The sequence below is a fragment of the Notothenia coriiceps genome, unplaced genomic scaffold (assembly GCF_000735185.1).
Source record: "Notothenia coriiceps isolate Sejong01 unplaced genomic scaffold, NC01 NC01_scaffold00037244, whole genome shotgun sequence".
Taxonomy (NCBI): Eukaryota; Metazoa; Chordata; class Actinopteri; order Perciformes; family Nototheniidae; genus Notothenia; species Notothenia coriiceps.
In genome coordinates, this window is record NW_011369945.1 from 23,692,169 (window position 1) to 23,701,460 (window position 9,292).

The 9,292-nt window shown below is 43.9% G+C and overlaps 2 protein-coding genes across 3 annotated transcripts in view; both read left to right on the forward strand.

Moving 5' to 3' along the window:
- The window catches only part of trmt61a (tRNA methyltransferase 61A), a 735,410-nt gene that overhangs the window by 396,955 nt on the left and 329,163 nt on the right, over window positions 1–9,292 (forward strand). The window lies entirely within an intron of this gene.
- Window positions 1–9,292, forward strand: part of LOC104965052 (uncharacterized) — a 63,019-nt gene that overhangs the window by 9,486 nt on the left and 44,241 nt on the right. The gene's annotated exons all lie outside the window — the stretch shown is intronic.

Below are 9,292 nucleotides of genomic sequence, written 5' to 3' on the forward strand. Positions count from 1 at the left end.
TACTAATACGTGTTTTAACGACGGGAGGTAAACAATAAACGGGCAGGCTTGCATTTAAAGAGTTATACCAAGAATAGCCATGCTATTTTAGAGCCCTTTCTGTACTCTTTATGTCCCTGTGCCTACTAACCACTTGATATGTCATAAATAGATTAAATAATATTGTGCTCGGTCGTAATAAGGCTATGGCTCGGCCAGGAAAACAATCACGCACTGGAAGGAAGATGCTGTTCGTTCACACCATATTATGGGGATGCAGGCATGCGTTAGCGGTAATACATATGGTGTTGTCTCTATTACGCATCTAATGGGGGACATAAAATTGAGGGGTGTAAATGAGAGTCCTCCCTTCTGTTTCAGGTAACGCCAAACATATGGTGGGCTGGAGCTTTTTTTAAATAATCTACTGGTAACCTTAACACTGCTTACAGCCCCACCAGGGGGGCTAGAGGCCCTACAGTAACATCTACACGATATTAAATACTCTCAATCATCATAGAAAATGGGATTTATATATCATAGTATATTCTACAGCAGTATGTACTAACACAAGGAGTGGCTTGTTTTTTATGTAGTGGATGTTCACTAATTCTCCCACAAGTATATATTATTATTTGCACCTGGCTACACATAATTTAATAAGTTAGTTGGGTTGTGTCTTTTGATGCACAGAGAACACTAACTGGTGATCCAGCATGAAAACAGCCTGCCAGAAGGGGGGGGCTCAGAGATGACTTTTAAGGATTGTTAAATTGATAATCTGGATTTTGTTAGTGTTCTTAATGTTCCTTTAGGTAAGAAGTCGTTGTATACTTTATCTTGAACCAAATAAATACACTGAAAGTAATCATTTAGTTTGCTGTGTTAGATAACCCTCCAGAAAAACGCGGATTCTGCGATTGCAGAATTTGACCGCATAATCAAGCAAAATTTGCGCAGATTTTTTAAAAAGCCGCCTATTTATCAGAAGGGCCCGCCTAATCCCCGCATTTTCCACAAAGTTGAGAAGCAAAAAAAAGTAACTCGTCTTGACGTGACGTCATCAGCTCGCGCCATCACAGAACGTAAACAACACTGTATAGAGCTCATTTACCAACGAACATTTCTACTAAAGACCGCGGCACAAAGTGCGGGGGCGAAACCTATAAAATATTCTGCACTCGTGCAACTGTGTGTTGGAGCCATAAGGAGCAAAATCGATGGTGGCGACCCACTTTGAGTTCATTTCAAACATTTGAAATGCCTTTCTGCCTGCTGCCGGACAAGAAAGCCATTCAACTCACGTTCAACCGAGGCAGTCAACCTCCAAAACCTTTCGAGGGCTAAAGAAACGAAGTGAGTTAGCCTAACAAGATGAAGCCTGCAGATAACGTAACGAGTAAATGAAAACAGAATGAAGGCCGGAGAAGTGTGTGGTGTGTGTGGTGTGGTGTGTGTGTGTGTGTGTGTGTGTGTGTGTGTGTGCGTGTGTGCGTGTCGTGTGTGTGGTGTGGGGTGGGGGGTGTGTGCTGAGATTTATAATAGCCCACATTGCTTTTACAATAAAATAAACATTGAATGCTGTTTCATTGAATAGTAAAGGGGTTTAACGTTAGTGGCAGGTGTGTGTGTGAGAGAGAATAAATAAGACAGCCCAATATTTAAAAAAATTGTTATTCTTTTTTCCCGCTATTTAGCATATTTCGCCAACTTTTCGCCAATTTCACCGCATAAAATCACCATAAAAACCTCGCATTGTTTAATCGCATAATTCAAGGAATTTTGCCCGCGTTTTTCTGGGGGTCTAGTCTAGATATAATGCTTCACTTCTACTACAAGAGAAATATTTTTTGAAGAAGAGCACCACATTTAAATTGCTGACGGTAGTGGAGCTAAGCCTAGCGTCTCAACCACATGTACACAAAATGTCAATGCCTGAAAAACCTCTTTAACATGAAATTTTGCGCTTGCATCACTGCAGCCCGCTCTCCGATCTGCTCATTTTAGACATCAAATAGACAGAAATCTGAGACACAACTACAGAAAACCACATCACATCGCCTTGCTTCTCTTCTTTCTCTCTTTTCAAAAAATAGAAAAATAAAATTCCCACTCCTCGACCTCAGCTAGCTGTTGAGAGGAGGGTTGATCTCCCTCGCTGCTCCTCCGGATTTTGGAACGGAAAAAAAAAAAACATACATTCACAAGAGGCGACAGAGGAGAAAGCAAGCAACTTGAAACGTGTCAAATTTGTGGTGCAAAAAACATTTAGATCTCTATAAAAATATGTTCATATGGAGTAGGAGCTATTTTTAATCTCCGCAAATACAGTATCTTTTCCTTTATTTACACTGCCACAGATACCACAGAATAAACCATACACTACAGCTCTGCCCTGGCTCCCTCTCTCCGTCTCGGTTGCAGGCGTAAAAACAGACATGGCCGCTTCCATGACAAACAGACTTTGACGATACTCGCACATAGGAAAAGCAGACACTCTTCACACACCACGTACGCACACACACACCCCAACGCTCGCATTTCACAAAACCACTTCCTGTGTAAGGTCAGAGGTTGTCAGCCAGACGCTGCTTCCTGATTGGCTCACGTGGGTAGGGACAGTGTGTCAAAAAAAAAACCTTTGGCTACGGAGTTAGGTGGCTTTAGTCCTGGTGTGTTTTTAGTATTAGTCCCAAACACACCATGTACAGTGGGTCGTGTTAGACCGGTACAGCCGCCGAGGATCTGCTGTCCTTTAAGCTGCGGAAAATAAATCCACCGTGTGTTATTCTAGGACTGTACCAGCGTCTCTGGAAAGAATAAACCATGTCTTTTCTAGTCGTCGAAGCAAAAAAAATAATCCATCTCCCAGATAGCTTTTCCCTCTTCTTTTCTCCCCAGCACCAATCTCTGCTGAGAGGACGCTCTACTCCGACTTCAGAGATTTAGGACCAAATAATTCCTGAAGGCAAAAGCCCGGACGTTCATTGGGCGGTCCTACGATTCTTTGCACTGAATCCCGCACCGCTCCCTAGTCTGTTGTCGAAGGGGGAGGAGCATGTGGCCGTGTCGGCGTCTGACAGGCCGGGAGACAGGCCGCTCATGTATCTGGACTGCGGTTGGTCGAAGGTGAACTGGGGGAGGGGGATGTAGTCCTGCCTCGCAGCGGGGGAGAGGGTCTGCGAGAAAGACATGGGGACGAGAGGTGCGTGCGGCTGGATGAAGATTTTGGGGCTGATGGGGATGTGCGAGGGCGTGGAGGCGTGAGACGGGGTGTAGGCGTGTGTGGGAGTGGACGCCCGGGACAGAGTCAGTGTGTGTGTTGGCGAGTGTGTTTGCAGCGGCACGTGGACGGGTGTGAGGGGGGCGTGCATCGGGGACAAGTCGTACGAAGGCGTCCTGCGTCTCAACATCGTGCTGCAGTCAGACAGTTTAGGGGGCGAGTCGATTTGGGGGTGTTCCCTCTCTGAAGGCGGGTGGATGGATATACAAGGGGGACTCATCTTCTTCTTCCTGTGGCCGCCCCCGACCGACTGCACCCTCACGGGGAACGGCGGACCGGACCGGGGGGTGAAGTCGCAGTCGTCCCCGGTGATGAAGGCCTGCGGGAGGCAGACCTCGATGGAGTGGCGGCGGTGGTCGTCGGGGTAACCGGCCGACAAAGATGGCGGCTCGTCCGTGAAGCCGTGGTTGTCCGCGCTCGACCCCTTCCTGAAGTCCGTCAGCCCCGCCCCGAGGAGGCTGAGCGCGCTCCTGGAGGAGGAGGGAGGCAGGGGGGAGGAGGAGTCGACGTAAGGACAGAGGGAGTGGCTGCGTCCCACCTTACAACCCGCTCCCTCCTCCTCCTCCTCCCTCCACCTCTGGCGGGCGGAGCTGGTGATGTGACACACCTCCTCGTCCGCCGGGTCGCAGAGGGAGGCGCCCGAGGGCTGCCGGGGTCTCCGCAGGCGGGGGGAGGGGGGCGGAGGGAGCAGGAGCGAGGGGGAAGACGGCGGAGGAGGGAGAGGGGAGGACAGGAGAGGGTGAAGAGGAGAGGGGAGAGGGTGAAGAGGAGAGGGGGGAGGGAGGGGGACGGCTGAAGGGGAGCAAGGTGGAAGAGGTGAGGGAGAGGAGGGAGGAGGAGGAGGCAGGGGAGACGGGGAGGACGGGTGAGGAGAGAGGGGAGGCAGGGGAGCAGGGTGGGGTCTCTCCTGTTGCTCATAACTCTGGTACTCCACGGAATCCACTTTCACTGCCACCTGAAACATGAACAAAGAATCAACACATCTATATGAGCGGTTATATTGCAATATGTGTTTTTGGAAGTACGAAGGAATCCGTCACCTGTCTGCGCAGGGCCCGAGGGGAGGGGCTGGGCGTGGGAGGGGCGATGCGGGGAAGGGTAAGGGTGGGAGGTGACCGAGGGTGAACGGGGGAGGCGTCCGGTACCTGCAGCAGAGCGTGACCCTCACACGGCTGGGAGCGGACCGACGTCACAGAGCCTGGAGGTGTACACGTAGAGATTTAAAATCACAGCCATGATATAAACACATGGACAGAATCACAATGCAAACACATGCATTGTTGCACATGCATATGCAAACACATTCGGACTATTTCCTTGTACTTTGGGAGGATTTAAACGTATTTTAACCGGGCCAGGATTACAAAAACACTTTATTTTGATAGGCCTGTTGAGCAACAAGAAGTACAGGGACGTTTTTTGCTTTAGCTCATTAACAAATGCTTCAAATGTGCTGTGAAAATAAAGTGTTTTCTGAAATCAGATCATCAGCACATACAGTAGTTCATCAGTTCAGTAGCAGAACTATAATTATTAGGGATAGTCACATTTCCTGGATAATATTCTGCATTAGATCCTGGTTACATCAACACCTCCTAGTGGCAGTATTAAGATCGTCATGCCATCAAATACGACATGCCACAGTTACTTACAAGTGTGCAAAAAAGATCATGAATTTCATATATGACCAATAACTGCTGTGAGATTGTGTAACCAGGATCTTAGGCATGTCTGCACACACAGGTCCAGTTCACCTGTGAGTTCAGATGGAATAGCATTGCAGCAAAGTCAGAGTTAGATCTTACTCAAGTTCATTTTCATTCGACTTTCAGGCCAAGCTGTGAAGCCACTTGATTACAAATCGTTTTAATCCAACAACAGACAAAGCACCACAGGCTTTGATTTCTTAGATTAGCTTTGGGGCTTTGCAGCTTGGCCATTAAGTAAACGGACATTCTGGTAGAGTGTCCAGCCATTCAGTAGCTAAGCAGATGAGCCTGTGTGAAAGTGGCACAGCTTCACATTGAGTCAGCTCATCGGCTGCAGTCAGTACCTTGGGACAGAGTCTGTCCACAGCCTGGCCTCAACATGCCTTTAGATTCTGACTGCAGATAAAACAGCGCTCGTCAGTGCTTTGGGGAAATGTTTTCATGAGCATGTTTAATCTGCTTCTTATTTGTCTTTGTTGCCTTAACGACCCAAACAAGACCTAGAGAAAAGCACCATACAGGTCATGTCATATCAAAGTGATGTGTATTTGCAACTGAATAAAAAAACAAGTCTACATACACAAAGGATTATATAAGGTATATTTGTACCAGGTTGTATTTAATAGGGAGTTACAAATGTTGACTATTATTATTGATTATTAAATGTATGTAAATTATAAAATGAATGATTGTAAAAGTTTTTTTTTTTTTTTTTACTAGGACACACTTTACAAGTAAATCATTCAAGTGTTTAAAAGGTGTGTATCTTACAACAACATAATAAACATTTTACTTTCCAATGCATCAAAGGTACTACTGTAGTGGAAGATGTATGTTTCAGAACCATTTAAAAATGTAAAATAAATATATATATTTCGACATTTGAGTGCAAATGGTTCTCAAATATATTGAAATGCTTGTAAATAGTAATTATCAAACTATATGGCATTCCTAACTGTGCTTCGAATCCTTGAAGTATAGTTACCATCCTAATAAAGAGGAATCTTGGTCGGTGCCAACAGCCCTGGACCTTCAATCTGTGCACAATGATAAGGGTCCGGTAACAAAAGTTGTTACTCTCTATTATTTTTATTCAGTTGTGTCATAAAATGCTCCAAAAAGTAGGATTGTGGCTTCAAATGCGATGAAAACCCCATGTTCACTATTCTAACCATCATTTATCTCACATATAGTTAACAACTAGATATAAGAACTTCTTAAACTTCACTCGTTCAGTAAAAGGACTCTTAAACCATGGCATTAGTCCGATGAGGCTGTAGTTTGATTAGTTAGTTAGTGAGTTTCAATGTCAGTGTCAGGCCTCTGATCCACCTCACATTAGATTATAAGACAACACTATTTTACAAAACATACATTTTACATACGTACAAAAAAAGAACAAAAACAAAAAGAGATTACCACATTATACAGCACATCTACAGTATTTGTACAGTATGTGTATATTCTTACAAATAACATAATTGTACGCATTGTGCAAGAAGCTGGTTAAGTTTACTGAGCACGACCTGTGTCTATTAGAACAATAAACCAGGCTAAAAGAAATACATTCTTATTAGATAGTTTACCTGAATGCTGGGGCTGGGGGCTGAGCTCTACCTCCTCCAGAGGGAAGGGGGCGCTGGCAGGCCGCACGGGTCTGAACATGTAGCTGTCGTTAGGCAGAGAGTGCATCCTGGATACAGACATCTTCCTTGACGACAGCAGGTCCGGGTCGATGTACTGCACTTCCTCCTCTTCCTCCTGCGGGGGGAGACAGAGACCACTGAGTCCAGCACTGACTGTCTCTGTGCAGGAAACTGACTTATTGCAGCAGATACTGTTATACAATGGATGCAGTAAATAAGAGGAGCATTCATCCCTCCATCCCTAAATACACACTCAGTGTCAGGGTTAGTGTAGGCTGTGGTGGAACGTCACTTAGTACATTTGCTATAAGGATTGTACTTACTGGCAGTAAAAAAAGAAAAGTAGGTATTTGTACTTTATCTGAGTGTTTTAAGTAAAGCCACTTCAGTCAAAGAAAGAAGGTACATTTTATTTTAACAGATTTATTTAATATCTAAAATAACCACTTTCTTTGAAATGATTTTTCCCAAAAAATAAAATATAATGTTTTTAGAGTTTATAAATATGAGGCTTTGTTATACATTATAATAGCCAATAGTTTATGCAATGACAGTTTTTTAAGAGATTGATAGAAAATTCATTGACATCTAAAAAAATATGATATGATATTTTCTTTCATTTATTTTAGACTTTTCTGCATTGGGTACTCTGATCTAAGTACAATTTCCAGATTATACAATTTACTTAAGTATCATTTCCAAATGCAGGACTTTAACTTGTTGAGTATTTTTGCAGTGATATTAGTACAGTGTGATATTGGTGCTTTTACTAAACTAGAGGGTAGGAATACTTCTACCCCCACTGAGTGTACGTCTCCCTACCTCTCCAGGTGAATTTGGGCACGGCCCAACGTAGGTTCCTGCCACTGAGCTGTTGTGGGAAGTTGTGCTTAATTTGCGTTGCCTCTCCATGGCCATCTCCAAGGCGATCTCTGCATCCATCTCTGCGTCCTCTTTAGCTTCCTGCAAAAGTAGAAGTTGTTTCCCTTGATTACTACATTGCGTTCCATCCATAAAAAAGTCAAAGAAGTAATGAGCCGGAATAAAACAAACCAAAAATGTCATCAAACTATGATTTTTTTCAGTATGCGATGAAAAATGTACGAATATATATACTTTTTTTTTTCTCGCATTTGTCCCACTCTCTTGGTGTAAGCCTCTGTATTTAATGTACCTTGTTGCTTTCCTCCAGATGTTTCATCAGAACAGCCACCACCACATTGACCAGCACAAACTGCGCCATCAGCACAAAAGTGACAAAGTAGATCGGAGAGATCAAAGGCAGGTAGGTAAGGCAGTTTAGTTCCTCTGGATGACATTCCCTCAACGTGTCCTTAAAAGACAAGGGGGAAGGTTAGAAAGAAAGGGGGAGAAGAAGTGAAACACAAACATTATGTGGATATACACTGTCTGTTCAATAAACCTGAGGCTATTTGACAAAGCTCTGAAATATTAAAGGTCCCCTATCATGATGTTTGTCATCAATATATTATAGGTCTCAGATATATAAAAAACATGTCTCCGAAGTGTTTGGCTCCAAACACCAAACAGATCATTGCAGCATTACCCATAATCCCCTCTGTTTCAGCCCTGTTTCCAAAGTGCTGATTCTCTGTCTGTTACTTTAGATGAAAATAAGGAGCCCCTCCCACGCCCCCCCTGAGAGAGATTTGGTTAAAAATAAACCACAATGGTTGCTCTAGGAGGAGATCAGGTGGGTAAGGTGGGGGGTTACCTTGGTTGGTGATTGGCTAATGGTTACACAAGCAAAAAACTCGTTATGACATCATAAAGTGGCTAAATCTGATCAGCTTCATTTTCAGACAGGTTTTTATAGAAATGGAATCAGACAAAAAGAGAGAGAAAATATTTTTTCCTGAACTTTCAGAGTCTCTCACGCAGAGGGGGACACTGCATGTTGATGTATTACCAAATACGGCATGAAAAAGATGCTCTGGCGCATAATAGGGCTGACCCTTTAACTTTTTGGTTATTTAATATGGAGGCTGCATTGACATCATTGGTATGATTTTGACATCTGTACTGGAAGAGTTGAAGGAGCAAACAGGGACAGTGGGAGTGATTGTAGGGCGGCGTTAAAACGGCAGGCTGCTCTGGTTCTCTCTTACCACACATCGCACATCTGGGCTGCTCGGGACACTTGAGTTTATGGCACGTCAAGTGTGCATGTGTGGTGGCAAAACTGAACAACGCTCCCCTGTTTTGTTTGGTTGCAATAATCCTGCAGATTGTTAAATCCCATCCCGTTGACTGACAAACCAGTTGCAGGGAGGTGCTTGTGATTAAAATTAACATGGGGCCTGCTGTGTAATGTATAACAATGTCTGCCAAAAATGTGAAAAAAACTAAATAAGGAAAGGCTTTGGACTGGACAGTTTGCTGGCAATCTACTGAACATTTAAAAAAGGAAATGATTGAATTGCTTACACCAATAAGAAAAAAACCACTTCAATTACAATTTCAGGCCACTGGATACCTGTATACTCAGCATCCTAAAAGTAAATAATCGCCGCAGAAAATAAACATTAGGCTCAATCCACAAACAGTATTAGCCAGACAAGGGAAAAAAAAGAAAATGCCAAAGTTGGTTCTCATTCGTTAGCGTATTAAATACCTATAGTTTTTGAGTCATTAACGATTACATCAGTGTAACA